Here is a 16003-nt window from a genome sequence, read left to right on the forward strand (position 1 = left end):
GCTGAGTACAATATTGCTGGGCCCCCTCCCACTGCCCCTGCAGCTCTCCCCTCCTCCTGGCACAGTGGGAGCCACTTTCAAACGGACAAAGAAGCAAAACATGTGGCCACTTCCCCAGCTATTTGCTCCTGCTTATCAGCCAGGCCTGCTGGATGCAGGGATCACCCCAAAGGCACTGCAGGGAAAGCCAGCTCACACATTTCCCTCTGTGCCACGGTGGAAGGGACAAACAGGGCTGGAGGTGGCAGGGCCTCCTCTCAGAGTCACTGCAGAAACAGGGCAGGCACTGCTCAAGAGCTCTTGTGATGACAGCCAGTGCTTGAAATGTGGAACCTGGGTTTGAGAGTGGATTTTGGGGTGCTGTGGTGGATGCCCACCCTGCAGAGCTCTGGGGCTGTGCCTGGCAGGAGTCCCTGACTGAGCCCTGGGCTGCCACTTGCAACAGGACTCAGAGAGCAGCACATTCCTTGGACTTCAGTGCCCTCCTTGGGAGTGCAGAGGGACATTTGGTGGGACAGGCTCCAGACTGTGCTGAGGCTTCAATGATTTCATCTTAAACCCAGAGGAGCAGTGCCAGTGCCAACCTGCTGGCACTGAGCTCGAGGGGTGGAACACTGCACGCAGCACAGGTGCAGATCCACCAGCCTGCCCAGGTCCCCATTTCCCAGGACACTGATCTGTCCTGAGTTGAGACAGCAGCTGGAGAAGCTCAGGACAGCCTGTCCAGGCACAGGGCAGGAGCAGGGAGGTGTTTGAACAAGTGTATCACAAATTCTATGGCAGAAGCAGCAGCCAGCTGGCTGAATCCCCCAGGGAGGCTTTTTTGGACTTGCTCAGTGAAGATATCAGCAAAATGCCTTGGGCAGTAGGGATGGCTCTGTCAGGATGTCCCAGGGGATGACACCCTGGACCACAGTGACCCTCTGGGCCATCTCCTTGCCAAGTGCTCGTGCCAAAGGCAGCAAACTCAGTGGGAGAAGGCGGCAGCCCCACCAGCTGGCACCGTGCTGCATCCAGCTGGCTCCCAGGCTGCATCCAGCTGGCAGAGGCACAGAGCCCTGCAAAGGTGATGCCAGCCAGGGAAGCCCAGAGCCCCTGTCACCCTGGCAGCTCTGGCAGTGTTTGTGCTGGCACATGGATTCACTCAGTGCTTCCCAGTGGCTGCAGCACCTCCCAGGCTTCAGTGCCCCAGTGCAGGCGGTGTTTGCTGACAGCTGGGAGCAAACATGCATTGCCATTAGTTATCCACTAATTAGTGGACTAATAACCTGCTAAACCAGCTTGTTCTTTAGCAGGTGAGTATTTCCTGTCCTTCTGGATTATTATAATAATCACAGTCACTCTGTGTGTTCCTGCAGGGTCACTCACCCAGAAGGGACCATAGGACAGCATGCAACTGTCCAGCTGCTTCTGTCACCCCCTGCCAAAGCTGGGGGTAAAATATCATAAACTGCCATGAAACTGAGTGTTGGGGGAGGGTGTATGTGTGTGAAGTCCAGAAATCTTGCAGGACAGTTCCCTGTTCCAGCCTTGGGTCAGACCTGCCTCAGGTGTGAGATGTGGCAGAGGAGCAAAGAGCTTGGAGCAGGTGAAACAGGCCCAGCCCAACAACCCCAAGTGCAGCACACAGCCAGCTGAGCTTTCTGACCACAAGGAGCACTTTAGCTTGTTCAAATCCCCTTTGGGATGTTCTCTGGGCTTGTCACTGCAAGAAAACAGCCTCTTTCCTCCCAGATCATTGACGTAGCTTATTACTGAATACTCATCTGTTTGCAGATGTTCTATATTTTCCTGACATGAAGTTTCTTAACATCCCTTTTAAATTGTCTTTATGCTCACAATGTTGATGCATAATCTCTTTTTTCCTTGAGAAGTTCCTGTAAGTGCCTCGTGCAGTGATGAGATGAAAGCTTTCTTTGTGTTCCTGCCAATCCAGTTTGTATGCCTCTGTTTGTCACCTGCAGATAAAAGCTCAGGGATGTTGTTTGGAGCCAGGCTGTGAAGCAGAGACTCAACTGGAGGAAAGGACAGGAGGAAAATATTAGCAAAGCAACCACCTAATTCTTGACAATGGCAGCACCAGCCATTGTGAACCTCTGCCCAAGCAGGAATCCCTTCCTAAAGCCTCTCAGGGTGCTTACATGAGTACATTTGACTTCAAAGAGGGTATGCACAAGACCAGCTCAGCTGACGAGAGGGAACTCATTAAGCTGCAGTAATTTGGCAGGTCTGTGTTTACTTCTGCTGGAGCATCACATTTTGTGAACCATTTTTTTCCATCCCAGAAGGTTTTGAGCTGTGTTGAGCTGATGAAACCCAGTCACGTAAACCATTGCGTGGCTCAAAACCCTGTGAGTGGTGAAAGCCTCTGAACAGATCCTTTCATTAAACAGGGGACTAAGTTTCCTTTGGTTTTAGCCAGCTAGAAATGGTTATGGCTGAGGCAAAGCTGTACCTTGTTGTGACTCTCAGAGACGAGCTCTGCTGTGTGGGCACACCAGTGACAGTTTATATCCCAAGTCACCCATGAGGGGGGACAGCTGGAGCTGTGTTCCCTTGGGGGTTCCTCTGAATCCTTTTCCACCTCCCCACACCACAGCCCATCCCTGGGAGCTGCTCTGAACCCCTCCCTGCTCCTCCCCTCTGACCTTTGGGGTTGCTGTGTTTGTATCTGATTTGCTGGGAGAATGCTCAGCGCGGATCCAGGCACAGCCTCCAATCCTGAAACCCTCTGGACAACTCCAGGATCAGCAGGTGAGCTCACTGATGGCCCAGCTGTGGGAATGTGCACTGGAAGGAACCTGCTCCACCTGGGCCTGGGAAGGTTGGTTTGTCTGCTCAACAGTTTCTTTTCTTCTCTTGATGGATCTTGATGGATCTTGGTGGCCACCAAACGCTGTCACAAGGCTCAGCCCTCTCTGCTCTGCCTCCTCTCCATCCCTGCCCCTTTGCTGCTCCTCTGCGTGGGCTGGGTGGGATGTAGGGTCAGGATTGAGGAGCTCCTTGCATTGGGTGGAGAGCCACAGAAGCAGAGGCACTGAGGTTGGAAAGGATCTCTAATGTAGGGGTTTGGGGGCTTTTCCAAGGTAGGAAAATAGTACAATTTTCCTCTTCTCTCTTAATGCAAATGTGGCCAGATTGATTTCCCTCCAACTTTCCAGCAGATTCATTCCAAGAGGAGAATTTTGGGAAAAGGTACAAGTTTGTGAAGACAGAGTGTTCTCGTGGAGGCTGAAACAGTCACTTCAGCTGGAACATTTGTGTCACATGGCCACAAAGGCAGGGTGTAAAACTGGGGTAGGGAATATCTCTGGATGGAATCCCAGAGCAAGGAGGGTGGCAGCTGAGGCAGGGATTCACGGGATTCAGATCAGCCCTGGATGGAGCAGCCAGGGTGGAGCTCTCAGAGCTCAGTGAGACACAGAATGATGAGTGTGGGCTGAGGGGGAGAGCCAGGGTCCCAGCAGAATTCCACATTGGCTGTTTATGCTGGGTTTGTGTCCACTGCAGGCCAAGGAGGTGCAGTGTGGAGTGGGAGTGGAGATGTCCCCACAGCCCCAGTAATGAACACAGGAGCAGTGACAATCTCAGGTAGATGCAGACCCAGCTTTGCTCCAGCTGCTGGGGTGAAGATGCTCAGGATTGGCCGATGTTGCTCCAGATCTTCTAATGAGGGCCTGACAGTTTTATTTGCTTTGAGCTTTCTGCAGCAAGGTCAATGAAGAACCATTGCAAATCAATGTAAACAATGGTGCAGGAGCAGATAACTCTGAACTCCCAAATATTTAAAATAGCTGCCACATCCACAGTGAAGAACAGACTGAGTTACTCAGCTCATCTCTGTCAGCTGATGAAACTGCCCCCATATGGAAATGTGCTCTTTTTGCTGAGAACTTGTTGAGATTAATATAGGCCAGCTCTGTCTTGTTTCAGTTTTCTTTTGAATTTTCCTGAAGATCTGTTTGTTTACAGCTGTCTGAGTATTTGAGTGCAGTCCCTTGGTGTCTCTGCAAACACCACAGGGCTGGACACTGCATGGACAGACCAAAAACTGAGAGGGGACTGTAGCAATGTGCCCCTGTTGATGGAGTGACTAAATTATTCTTTGCTTAAAAAGGCAAAAAGCCCAGAAGTTTCTCTCCCAATTTGGTACAGAGACACCTCATAGGACCTTTGGGACTTCACCTCAGACCTGGGGCTGTCCATTGGACAGAGGCCAAGAGGTCCCACCTAGGTAATTCACTAGAAAGGGAACAGAACAAAGGAAATAATTGCTTTTGTGGGGTGTTTTAGCAGGAGCAGGAACCTCTTGCCCCTGGCTTGGGTTTTTCTCTGTAAGAGCTTTGTTATTTTTGTCTTTTATTAAACCTTTTTCTGTTTCCAACACTGCCTCAGAAGCCATCCTGCTAATTTTGTGCCATTGGGAGCATCTCAAGTGTGATATGTTCTCTGAGAGCTCATAAGACCTGGCTTGAGGAGAAACCAATCAGGGGATCACAGGCATGGGATGGCCAAGCTCTGAGGAAGCCCTGGCTGGGAGCACAGGAGATTTTACAGTTTCCACAGCTCTGCCTAAGGGCAGCAGAGTGTCAGGGAGGTGATGATTGCTGCTTGTTGAGCCCCAGAGTTTGTGTGGGAGGCTGGAAGGACCTTACAGGGACCTTCAATCTCATCCAGCTCCATCCCCTTCCACCATCCCAGGCTGCTCAGAGCCCCATCCAGCCTGGCCTGGCACCCTGCTAGGGATCCAGGGGCAGCCCCAGCTGCTCTGGGCACCCTGAGGAGCAGGATTTGCTGAACACCACCTCCCATCTCCTCCTGCTGGGAGCACGGGGCTGTCCAGACCTCAACCACGTCTCCAGGAGCCCTCAGCAGCTCAGGATGCTGCTGGAGCCCCCCGTGGGTGTGCCCCTGGCTGTGTGTGGGCAGGAGCAGAGCAGACTCTCCTCGGTGCCATTGCAGGGGCAGATCCACCAGGTTTGCTGCAGGTAACCTGCTTGATGGGACTTCCCAATGCGTGCTGGGGTTTTCCAGCAGGGTGGGGTTCACTCCTGCTGCTAAATTGTTCCCCCAAGGCAGAGGGTGCGTGTGGAACCCTGGAGATCTCAGGCTATCAGACACTCAAGTTCTCCCATGATGTGCTCAGCCCAAGCTGGCCCAAATCTTGGGCTCTCCCTGTGCACTGAAGGATCTGCCTGGGCTCTGTCTGCCATAAATCCTCCCTGCCTTCAGTAGGGCCAGGCTGAGGCTGTTCTCAGGCTGATTTTGGGAGCCCTCCTCAAGTCTGAGCTGCAGTTCCCTGTGCTGAGGCACACGTGGATCATGGCCATGGGTAAGGAGTCTAATGGAGAGTCATTGTCCTCACTATCAAAGTCAGAATGATGGCACCAGAGCACAGGACACCATTCAGCTGCCATGGGGCACAGCCCTGCCCCTGGGCTGTGCAGTCCTGCAGACATGGGCTGGGTTTGGCTCCCCTTCCAGGAGAGCCTCAGGAGCTGTTCAAGCTGCAGCCCACGAGCCTGGTCCTTCCCCAGGAGTCCATCCCTGGCACTGGGCTGGGAGATGCAAACCCTCCTGCTACACAAAAAGTCTTGTTCAGCCCTGCTGGAGGTGGGGCTGTGTCCTGGGGGTGGCTCAGCTCTTTCTGGGATGCATTTTGAGCTAAAGCTCTCCCTGACCTACTGATGGGCAGTGAAGTATTGTTGGTAGAAGTGCAATGGGCACCACCAGCTCTGATTCTGTTCAGCTGTGCCATGGTGAAATGGGGTTGCAGTCTGGGCTGGAACACTGGCCCAGGGCTGGGGGGAAGTGGCACCAGCAGCCCTGTGTGTGCCTCAGCCCCTGGGGGTGGCACATCCATCCTCAAGGTGCCCAAAAGACACCAGGGATGCACCAGGTCTGATGGAGAGTTCAAAGAATTCAGTGTGCAGGTGCTGCATCAGTACCAGCCAGAGAACCTGGCCCACAGGAGCTGATGCTGTGGTGGGAAAGGCTCTCAAGGAGACCCTGCTGAGCAGAGTGGGGTCAGTGTGGCTCAGCCCTGCAGCTCCTCAGGGCATATGGGACTGGAAACCCAGCATGGAGCCCAGGGAGGAGAGTCCAGGCCAGCCACCCCTGGAGAGCAGAGCCACGGCCACTGTGGGGCAGCCAATGCAAACACCCAGGGCTGGGCCAACAGCCACATTCCCAGCACACACTCCCACAGCTGTGCAGTCATTGCAGACACAGCCACACATCCTGTGTGGGTCAGGACTTTGTGCCTGGCTTCGTGTGACAGATGTCACAACACCAAGCAAAAGCTGTGAGGTGCAGCTTGGTGTAGGTATTGGGATCTGGTCAGCTGGGATCCTTCACAGTCTCCTGGTCCCTGATCCCCTTGGGGATGGGGGTGTTTGCTCAGACTTAATGGTCTGGGAGGTCTGTTACAACCTTAATGACACTATGATTCTGTGATTCTATGCCTCTATGGTTCTATGATCCTGTGATTCTATAATTCCATAACTCTGTGACGCCATGATTCTGTGTCTCTATGATTATATGGGTCTATGACTGTGATTCTACAATTCCATGATTCTGTGATTCCATTATTCCATGGCTCCATGATTCCATGATTCTGATTCTGTGATTTCATGACTCTATGTCTATGATCATATGGTTCTAGTACTCTGTGACTCTGTAATTCCTTGATTCTGTGATTCTATGATTCCATGACTGTGATTCCATGATTCTGTGATTCTACAATTCCATAACTCTATGACTCTGTGATTCCAAGATTCTATGATTCTGATTCTGTGGTTGATGATTCTGTGTCTCTATGATTTTATGACTCTGTGACTCTATAATTCCATAACTGTGATTCTATAATTCCGTTATTCCACGATTCTGATTCTGTGATTCCACACCCTTGCCTGTCTGTGACCAGCAGCTGCAGCAGATTGAGCCATTTCCCCACTTTCTCTGGCCCAGCCTGTCTCCCCTCTGCTGGTGTTTCACTGAGCTCCCTGAGGTGTGCCCTGTTCCCATCCTCTCCTTGCCCCATAACCATAGAATCCTGCTGAGTGCAGGAGACTTTACCAGGCAAGAGGAGACACTGCCTGAGAGTTCCCCTCCTGCAAAGCCTGTGGGGTGGGAGGGGAAGTGCTGAGCTCTGTTTGATGGTGTGGTACCAGGACTGGTCTCACTGAGCTGCGGGAGGGACCCCCTGGAGCACAGGAGCTGCCCTTTTGGCTCGGTGGGGACAGCCCCAGCTTTCCCTGCACACCTCCAGGGTGTTCCCCTGCTCACAGGGGCACCAGGTCTGACCTCCCACACCAGGAGCCTGCCCTGACAGGATGGACTCACAATTTTCTGGGTGTTTTACTGAGCTGGGTGGTTCCCATCCTGCAAGAAGGGGCACAGGCCACAGCACTTTCTGAGCTGTGAGCCAGGAAACACAGACAGAAACACAAAATGTGAAAGACTTGGATTGGGAATTTCTGCCAGTCTGAATAAAACTGCTTTTCAGGTTTCATGCTTTATCATCTGGATTTGCATCTGGCAATTCCAGGAGCCACTGCCAAGCAGCCAGAGCTCTGCAGATCCACCCAGGTGGGCCTGCTCCTTCTCCTGCTCCAGTTCCAGCAGAGAGGCCCTGTGCTCTGTATCCCTGCTCTGCCCATCAGATAAGAGCATGAGGTACTCAGCTAATGCAAATGTACAGTAAATCAATAACAAACCACTGCTAATACACCTTAATTAAAGCACAACAGGCTGCAGCTCCTCTGCAATCACAGGTGTCTTGGTTTGGAAAGCCAGGAGTCTGCTAAGGAAGGCAGGAGCCTCCCCTGAAATGGAGAATGTAAACCCTCCCCACCCCTCCCAATTGCTATGAATTTTAAATTAAGGGGCTCTCAGGCAAAAAAAAAAAAAAAAAAAAAAAAAAAGGAGCAGGAAATAACAGATCTTTACTCTAGGGAAAGGAAAATAAAAGAATAAAATAAACAATGCAGTACAGTAGAACAACACTGACAGAGTGACAGAGTCAGAACCCAACCTGACACCCTGTGGGTCAGGGTGTTGGTGGCAGTGCCATTGGAATTGTGGCTCAGCCCTCCTGCAGTGTCAGGGCTGGTTCTGTTGGAGCAGGGATCCTGTAGAGAAGGATGGATTCTTCCTCTGAAGATCCAGTGGAAGGAGAGGCAGCTGCTGTTCCTCTGGGGAGTCCAGTGCAGAAAGCCGTGCTGGTGTCTCAAACCCTCTGGATTATATCTGGGTAGCAATGCTTGGCTCCTCCCTCTGGGCGGGGCATCTCCCAATGGCATGTTACAGTTCTTATCAGCCATGCAGTGACATTCAATAGCTGTTATCAGCAATGTCCCCTCCCAAGGGAGGAGTGAATGTGGTCACTCAAAGAGAGAGATAAGGCAAACTGCCCACTTGGCAAAGGTAATCTGCCACACAGATGGTAATGGAAAACATCTTGCATTGCAATCTGGAACAACAGGCAAGGAGAATTGGCTGATGTGGCACCAGGAGAAGGCGGCTCAGAGCTTGGGGACCAAAGAAAACTTGTCCTAGGAGTGGACTGGGGAGTGGGAGGGATCTGAGTGAGGAGAGGTGGAATTCCAAGGGGAAGGCAGGGGCTGGGGAACAGAGCTGAGCTGCTGCTGCACGTGTAGAGAACAGAACATCCCTTGGGATGGTGGGGTGGGAGAGCATTGGGGAAAGTGGTGCCTTTGGAAGGGAGGTGAAATGGGAGATGACACAGCTGCTACAGCTGGGACCTGGAAGGACTTAACAAAGCTCCCTTCACAAGGCTTTGGTAAAACAAATACAAATGGTGAATGAGACACTCCCAGTCCAACAGCAAAGGGAAGTCAGGAGCTGAAGGGATGGAGTGGAACGTGTGGCCATGGCTCTGCATGCCCCAGGCTGGGGCAGGGCCGTGGTGCAGCTGTGCCCCGTGGGCAGCATCACCCAACCGCTGGCCCAGGACTCCTGTCGTCATCTTATTGTAAATCTTCCATACCTTCTGGGTGATTTCTCATGGGCATAACCTCACAGCACAGCCAACAAACTCCCTCTCTCCTCAACCAGCTACCCCAATCTTTTGTAGCACTCATTTTCTTATTGGACACAGCTGTGGCCTATTAAGGGCAGGCCTGTTCCTAATCTTTGGTGATTAGCACAGCTGCAACTCCTCAGGTGAGAGATTACCTTCTGCACTATTTCCTTACATTCTGTCCCTCCACAGACTCCTGCAGGCCAGGGGTCCCTGCTGGCATGGGGACTCCTTCCTGTCCCCACAACCCTGCCAGAGCCACACACAGACCCAGCCACCACCACAACAGCCCCTTTTGGAGGTTTGCAATGGCCTCACAGTCCCACCGTGAAGGACCTTGGGGTGAGCTGCTCATCTCTGTGCTTTAATCCAGCCCTCCTGGTGATGCTGTGGCAGAGAACGCTTTGCTCAGATCTGTTAATTGAAATTTAATTGAAACTGGTTGACTGGGAGTTCTCTGAGGGCTTAAGGACTGGAGGAATGACAGTCCACTGAGGAGAGCTCTGCACTGCAAGGCAGCAGCCCAGGCTCACCAGGGCTTGGGCTCAGGCTTAAAATAGTCACCAATTCTCTGAAAGCAGGCATGGCAAGGGTGTTTGTGGACTGTGCTTCTTTGGGAAGAGCACAAGCAATGGGCAGTGATGGGATTTTGGTGCAATAACGAGCAATGCAGGGACCCCAGGCAGAGCAGAGGAGAGCTCTTCATTGCCAAAACCCTGCTTTTTTCAGCAGTTAGCTGGGTTTCTGTTCACATGGTTCTAAGGCACAACAAGCCCAAGTGCCACACACCAGGATGTGCCCATGCAGCAGGCACAGCACGTGTCTCAGGTGTCTCACATCTCTCACAGGGGTCTCTGTACCCCTGCTCCAGCTGAGTCACTCTCCCACAGATCCCCTCTCCTCAGCCCAAGTAACAGGCCAGAGCCATGCTACAAGTAAACCTTTACTTACAAGTCAGCCTTGCTTGTAAGTAACAAGATTTGAAAGGAAGGAGAGAGAGGAGTTGTCTGGATTTTTCCTCTGTGCTTTGGAGGGAAGAGTGGGAGAGCAAAGTTCTGCCTGGGTGAGAAACCAGGAGTCAGAGCTGTGGAATGCTCTGAAAGCAGGGAGAGGCGATGGGAAGGTGGAGATGGCTTTGCAGGGTGACATGGTTGCAGGAAAGGGGGAAAAATTTGGGCTTGCATCCTTGCATCCCAAAGAGGCACAAGAGCACAGTGCCCATCCATTTAGGGACTCAGTTCCACTAGAAATATCCCATGTCTGGGAGTTTTACTGGCAGTGCTGGAACCATCAGACCTGAGGCTGCTGAGTGTTCTGTGGCTTTCTGTGGCTGTTGATTCAGCCTTGGAGGTGAAGTCTCACATTCAGCCCTGGCTCCCTCCCCATCAGCATCTCCCAACTGTGTGGGACTCATTTCCCAGCACATCTCCAGCTCTGGGAATCCCTGGCAGATTGCAGCTGGCTCAGTGCACAGGGGAGGTCACCTGTCACTGACAGCCCACCCTGACACCTCTGAGGGATGGAGGTCCCCTGTCCCTGGCTGAAATGTTCCTGCCTGTTCCATGAAATCCCAAGTAAATAACCCAAGAAGTCACAGAGTAGGATTACCTTGAAATTTGTTTCCCTCCTATCACTGTGATTTGGTTGTGTATGGGCATTAACTCCACATTGTAATAAGCAAAGCCTCTGAAATACCTTCATGAGAATTAGGGTTCTATAAATTAACTGATTACTGATAAAGCCTAATTATAAATTAGGTCTTATTATCAGAAGCTTGTGAGCGACTCTGAATGAATTAAAGCTGTAGGAGCAGGAATATTTCAGTTAACTCTGTGAACTCTGATAAAGGTCTGAAGAGGGGCTGTGCTCAGCTCTGCTCCCAGGGAGCTTCTACAAAAGGACACCCTGAGACAGCCCCTGCCCCCTGAAGTCATTTCTTTGCTCCTTTCCCATTTGCCCAAGGAGTGAGGAGATCTCTCCTCCAGGGGGGAGATCACTTCTATCCTGGTTCAGTAACACCCCAAGGTCCCACTGCTACAGGCAGAGGTGCTCAGGGGATGAAGCCTGGAGACAGTGGGTTGAAGGGCTCACAAATACCTTTGCTTTAACTTTCCATGGAAAAAATCCTAATTGTCACCAGCCACTCTCTAACCCTCATCCTACAAATCCCCACTGTGACCTCAGTGCACACAGGCACCTTTCCAACACTCACCTGCCATTCCAGCTCCCCTGCCCATGGAAGAACTTGAAATCCATGAGTTATGTCTTTTGGACTGATAAAAAAGGCTGAGTGCCTGTTTTGGATTATAATGCTGTTTCCCAGCCTCTGAATGATTCTCTTTCTCTCCCATCTGTCCAACATGCTGGCAGATTTTTGCTACAGGAATAGGAAATGTTCCCAATAGGAAATGATTTCCAGTTGTGGGGTCACCAATTACAGGCAGGTTGCAAGATCCATAGCTCTGGGAACAATCCATTTTTCCCACTCCAGAGTGGCGGTTCCCTAAAGGAAAATCAGAATTTCTGGCTGTGAGTCAAGGTGGAATCACACATCTGAGAGAAACTCAAGTTCAGCTCAGCTGCCCTGGTTTACTCTGCAGCCCAGCACCTGAGCAATGATCCCAGTGGGAATCCTACAAAACATGATGGTCCCTTCTAGGAAAAAGGCAAAACCCAGACTCCTCTCAGTGCAGTTTGTGGTCTCCTGGGCAGTTTTGTTGCCTGGGGAAGGGTCATGCATTGGGTGGCTCATGTCCTTTAGTTGTGGGAAGCAGAAGATTTCGTGTGTCCCTGTGGAGAGCAGGGCATTGCTTTGTCCCCATGGCCACGACTGTCCACAGCCACACCTCCCACAGCTCTGCTGGAACCCAGGGTGGCAGATCCCACTCCTGATGCTGCCACAAACCCAATCCAGCAGTGCAGGAAAATGTGCAATTCCCTGGGGAAGGGCACGTTCCCAAGCAGGCAATCCCTGGACACCAGCTGGAGAGCAGGATCCAATGCCTGTGAGAAGGAACATGGAGAAAATAACACCCATCTGCTCTTCCAGCATGGAAAAATTGGCGTTTTAAGGACAAGTTCCATGTAAAGCTATTTTGATTCTTCCACAGCACAGCACACAGATGGAATGGAATTGTTTTCATGATGGCAAGGATTTGCTTCTTCTATTTGCCAGTGCAACCAAACATTTAATTATAAAAGTTCCTGAAATTAAGTAGATGCAAAAATTAAGATGAATATGCTCATTTTTGCCAATCCTGTGGAATGCTTTTCCTCTGAAAGACTCATTCCATTACAACACAATGTAGCAGAAAGTTAACACTCACATAATGACCTTAAAACCTGCTTCGAATGCAGAAACAGGTCATTGCTGCTCACTGTCATAAGAAAAGTTATAAACCCCTAAAAATTGAGTCTGCAATGGAAACACTGTAATTATAGAGCACAACGTGTGACACCAGCATTCTGCAGCTCAGGGTGAAGTGTCTTCATTGCAGAGCACTTACAGGATACTCAGCTGCCTCAAGGTCACTCAGGGTGTGCCCTTCCTTATTGCCCTCTGCCCTGGAGCACTGGGCATCCCTGGCAGTGCCCAAGGCCAGGCTGGGCAGGGCTGGGAGCGGCCTGGGACAGTGAGAGGTGTCCCTGCCATGGCAGGGGTGGCACTGGATGGGCTTTGAGGCCCCTTCCAACACAAACCAGTCTGGGATTTTGGGATTTGTAGGAATAGAAATTCCCACATAGGAGGATTCAGGTGGGTGCCATCACTGGTGCAGTTGAATCCATTGGGCCAAGGCATTTTTAGTGTGGTCATAGTCACCTGTTTCAAATGGGCTTTAGCTTCTTCCTGCTGGAGCCCAGGTCTGTGGCGGGAGGAGATGCATTTGTTCCAGATTGCAATGCAAGATGTTTTCCATTACCATCTGTATGGCAGATTACCTTTGTCAAGTGGTCAGTTTGCCTTATCTCTGTCTTTGAGTGACCACAATCACACTTCCCTCAGGAGGGGTCATCTGCTGATAACAGCTATTGAATATCAGTGCATGGCTGATAAGAACTAGAACATCCCATTGGGAGATGCCCCGCCCAGAGGGAGGAGCCAAGCATTGCTACCCAGATATAATCCAGAGGGTTTGAGACACCAGCACAGCTTCTCCACTGGATTCCCCAGAGGAACAGCAGCTGCCTCTCCTTCCACTGGATCTTCAGAGGAAGAATCCATCCTTCTCTACAGATTCCCCTTGCTACAACAGAACCAGCCCTGACACTGCAGGAGGGCTGCAGCCACATTTCCAATGGCACTGCCACCAAGACCCTGACCCACAGGGTGTCAGGCTAGGCTCTGACTCTGTCAGTGTTGTTTTGGTTTACTTCATTGTTTATTTTATCTTTTTATTTTCTTCCCTAATAAAGAACTGTTATTTCCTGCTCCCATATATATTTTTTTTTTCCCTGAGAGCCCCTAAATTTAAAATTCATAACAATTCAGAGGGGTGGGGAGGGTTTACATTCTCCATTTCAGGGGAGGCTCCTGCCTTCCTTAGCAGACTCCTGGCTTTCCAAACCAAGACAGCATTCCACAGATTTCAGTGTTCTGTCTCCCCAAATTCCACAGGGGACTTGGGGGTGAGGGCCTCACCTCGGGTTGGGGTGTGCCCCCCCAACCACCCCCACAATAACACAACACTGGGACATTGTGTGGCTCCAGTGACACCCAGAGAGTGCAGGGCCACGGAGAGCAGCCTGGAACAGCTCAGCTCCCAGAGCCTCCTCTCTTTAGGAGGATGACAAGGAGACCTGGTGGGCAGCATAGAACAGCTGTTGTTGGGATCCAGATGTTCAATGGGGACAAGGCCTTCTGAGCCCCTCAGAACTGCTGTGGCTGCTCAGGGAGAAAGGAGAGGGGGTTGTTGGCCCAGCTGCACTGTGCCCTGGAAAAGATGTGGGAGCCATGGAACATGGGGGTCAGCAAGCTCAGAGAACCTGCAGGGACAGCACCAGGCTGTGGGTCAGGGGGTGCCAGAGGAGCTTGGAGCTCCCACAGGATGTACCTGGGTGTGACCGTGCTCACAGGGATCTCAGGATGAGGGAAGAGACGAGGATCTGACTCCATGTTTCAGAAGGCTTGATTTATTATTTTATGATATATATTACATTAAAACTATACTAAAAGAATAGAAGAAAAGGTTTCATCAGAAGGCTGGCTAAGAATAGAAAGGAAAGAATGATAACAAAGGTTTGTGGCTCGGCTCTCTGTCCGAGCCAGCTCACTGTGATCAGCCATTGATTAGAAACATCCAACATGGGCCAATCCCAGATGCACCTGTTGCATTCCACAGCAGCAGATAATCACAGAATCACAGAAATTCAAGGCTGGAAGAGACCTATAAGATCATCAAGTCCAACCCATGTTCTAACTATTCAGCTAGATCATGGCAGCAAGTGCCACATCCAGTCTTTTTTTGAACTCTTCGAGGGATGATGACTCCACCACCTCACTGGGTAGATGATTCCAGTATCTGACCACTCTTTCTGTAAAATACTTCCTTCTTAATTCTAACTTGCATCTCCCTTGACACAGCTTGAGACTGTGTCCTCTTGTTCTATCTGTTGTCGCCCGGAGAAAGAGGCCGACCCCCAGCTCAGCACAGCCACCCTTCAGGAAGTTGTAGAGAGTGATAAGGTCACCCCTGAGTCTCCTTTTCTCCAGGCTGAACAACCCCAGCTCCCTCAGTCACTCTTCGTATGGCTTGTGCTCCAAGCCCCTCACCAGCCTCGTTGCTCTCCTCTGGACACGCTCAAGCAACTCAACGTCCCTCCTAAAGTGAGGGGCCCAGAACTGGATGCAATACTCCAAGTGAGGCCTCACCAGTGCCGAGTACAGGGGAAGAATGACCTCCCTGCTCCTGCTGGCCACACCATTCCTGATACTGGCCAGGATGCCATTGGCCCTCTTGGCCACCTGGGCACACTGCTGGCTCATATTGTTTACATTTTGTTCCTGAGGCCTCTCAGCTTCTCAGGAGGAAAAAATCCTAAAACAAGGATTTTTCATAAAAGATGTCTGCGACACCGGTGTCACTTGTGTGACCACAGACAGGAAAAAGGAGTCAGTGGGGCCCCTGAAACAATCCATCAGCAAGGGGGGACACTGGGGAACCTGGGACACCCCTCAGATGTGACAAGGAGCCCACGCCCAGCAGTGGAAATTGTGTGGGTGGTGTCACATCCCCCTCCTCCTGGCCTGGTACCTGGAGCAGGGTCAAGCCTCTCTAGACCCCTCAGAAGATACATTTGAGCCTTCTGGGCTTGATGTTTGTCTTTAACATATTCAGAGGCCACCCGGCTCCAGCTGAGGGCTCCAAGGAGCTGCTGGTCTGTGCCAGCATGAGGATGAGGATGTGCCAGGCTGCCATGGGCACCTCCAGCCCTTCACTCCTCCCCAGACCTGGGAACCCAGAGCAGGCTGTGGCAATTCAGGCAGAGCTGCCTGGTGTTCTTCCCTTTCCAGCTCTTCCCAGGAGCTGCAGGAGGAAAATGTCACCAGCTGGCTGGAAAACCCTCCAGAGGCCATGGCACAGAGAACGCTGGCCCTTGCTTTGAAACTCCCTTATTAAATAATGAATTTCCTGGCAGCAGTGTCTCAGAAAAGCTTAGCATGAGGGTGCCAAAGAAATGACCTTGTGTGACAAAGCAGCTGGAAAATGCCACAAGAATTAGATCAATCAGTCTCCTTAATTTGCTACTGAAAATACAACCTTTCCAGCAGGATGCAGAGGGTGCCAGGGCACCTCTTTTCACCTGGATCTCCAATCAGCACCTTCCTGTGCTCAAGGAGGGAAAACTCATGAGGAGCAGGGATGCAGAGGAGCTCAGGGTGCCTGTGGGAACTCGGCACATCCCTCTGGGTGTCCAGAGTTGCTGAGGACCCCTATGGGGGGCTGAGACCCTGGCACACAG

This window comes from Melospiza georgiana, chromosome 20, assembly GCF_028018845.1.
Source record: "Melospiza georgiana isolate bMelGeo1 chromosome 20, bMelGeo1.pri, whole genome shotgun sequence".
Lineage (NCBI taxonomy): Eukaryota > Metazoa > Chordata > Aves > Passeriformes > Passerellidae > Melospiza > Melospiza georgiana.